Source organism: Chrysochloris asiatica, unplaced genomic scaffold (genome assembly GCF_000296735.1).
Source record: "Chrysochloris asiatica unplaced genomic scaffold, ChrAsi1.0 scaffold00530, whole genome shotgun sequence".
In the NCBI taxonomy this organism is placed as follows: Eukaryota; Metazoa; Chordata; class Mammalia; order Afrosoricida; family Chrysochloridae; genus Chrysochloris; species Chrysochloris asiatica.
The window spans coordinates 1-2,416 of record NW_006409048.1 but is presented as its reverse complement, the minus strand read 5'-3'; positions in this window follow the sequence as shown (position 1 = coordinate 2,416).

Genomic DNA, 2,416 nt, shown 5'->3' with positions numbered 1-2,416 from the left:
TGACTTTGTTCCTACAACAAACAGATTGACTCTGGAACCCTAATGTGATCTAATGCTAACTCAGAGAAACTAACATGACAATGACATATGGTGGTGGTGTGCCTGGAGTAGCTTCCCCATTGGGTTTCTGAGGCTGTAAATCTTTACTGGAGTGGGAAGGGAGAGGAAAGCCTAGTCTTTCTCTTGCAGAACACCTGGTAGTTTTGAACTGCTGACATTGAGGTTAGCAGCCCAACTCATAACCCCTATGCCACCCGAGTTCCTTAGGTAACTTGTTTTCACTATCCTCTTTTTTGAGTGTCTTCCCATATTTTTGGATTGAGGCTGTTTCATTTGAGTTGTATCTACTCATAATAAATCTAACGTATTACATTAATTTCTAGAGTTCCTCTGAACATTTAGGTTTTCTGGCAGACTGAATTTAGATAGAAATAGAAGGAAAGAATTGAGTAATGTGAGTGTTGATAAAACTCAAGAAAAACTCAGAAAATTTATGGGAAAAAATTACTTGGTATCTCATAATTTAATATCAGTATAACCTTGATAACTGAAAGTAAACTATTTAGCAAAAGAAAGAAAATCCCTGTTGAATTCGCACTCCTTCAAAATTACTAACAGAATTTTAAAAGTCTCTAATTTTGGAAACAGTCAAAAAAGATAATGCTTTATGCCTACTTTAGCCTTCCTCCAGGATGGGTTGAATGTTTCTCCATATAAGCATGGGTTCACTGCCACTCTTCATGCAGGCGAACTCACAAGTGAACTAATTAGTGACATTTCTTATCTAAAATTGTAACACTTTCCAATTTTCTTATCATTTTTCCTCAAGTCATATAATCTTGTTAAGACTTATCACAGTCCATCCTTTTCTGATACAATCAGACTGTGTTTCCTTGGGAAGCAGAGATTAGCATGATAAAGGTTTATGAGTAACTGTTCCTGGGATCAACATCATGAAAGAAAAAGGAGGGAGTAGGACTGGGAAGAGGGGAAATCTGAGTTGTGATACAGTCCCAAGGTCAGCCTCCACAGGCGTTCTGAAGAGCATTCTGGAACAGATGTTTTTGTTAAGTACCATGGAGTCAGTTCTGACTCATAGCGACCCTCTACAGGGTTTCCGAGGCTGTAAATCTTTACAGGAGCAGAAAGCTTCATCTTTCTCCCACGAAACAGCTGGTAGTTTCGAATTGTGGACCTCGAAGTTAGCAGCCCCATTCATAACCACCAGCAGATGGAGAAAGAAAAATGGGGATGAAACAGTAAAAGCATTTCTGTTTATCTAGAAAGGAACTCAAGGATATGCAAAACATGAAGAAATTTGTAATGCTTATAACTGACCAAGTCTTGGCATCCTCATTAGATACGGAAAATTTATGAATTAAGAAGAAAAGATACACTATTCAGTAGTAATATCATTAGCAGATAATTCACAGAAGGGGAAAGTAGATGACGCTTGAGATGAGATTTCCACCCTCATAATAATAACAATATTAATTAATTAAGGATATATAATTTTTGTTGTTTTAATATGAACCATGATACATATGCCAATTCTTAAAAGAAAATTTCATACTTAAAAGATTGTTAAAAATGTGTTGACTATTATTTGGATACAATAGACATCCAATGAGAGTGTCAATTAGTTCAAACACTTACACAAGTCTTTGGAATTCCCCTCAAGGATCATAAAAGCATCTCTATACTCACTCATTTACATTTCCTTTTTTTCCATTTTAAAAGTGTTAGTAATTTTAACCATGAAACACACATAAGAATGTTGAACCTGCTTTATTCAAAATCGTAGAATCTACATAGAAAAATTTCCAAAACCATACAAAAAAGAACTTCTGTGATGTATTATTATAAATGTTGTAAATGTATACAGCATTGAATATAAATGAGGTCATGCTACACCCAACAACAGATTTGAATCTCCAGAACACAGAGATGGTGTAAAAAACAAAATGAAACAAAACAAAAACAATAAACTGGGACTAAATTTTAGTAGCAACACCATTTTACAGGGGAAACAAAAAATTGCCTCTTCAAAAATGGTACTGAGGGGTGGGGCCGATAACCCTTTTACTGACCCCAGTGATAAGGTATTTCACAATGAGATGGAGATCCAGAATTTCCAATATGATGAGGAATCAGAATCACAGTTCTACCCCCACTTCTGTATCACTAAAGATCAGTTTATGTGCGGAGAAACAGTCCTAGGCCCTTCCACCACCACAGAGTTAGTTACATGCTAAGGAAGGCTTGAGAAGTCAAAATCTTGAACAGTTGGGAATAAGCCAGGATGGGAAAAATCACAGGACTCTTCATGGGGACATTTTTTGGCTTGCTTAGGATTCTGTCCATCAATAGCCACCTTCGTCTTCAATTAAAGAAACCTTCTATGACTGTTGAATGC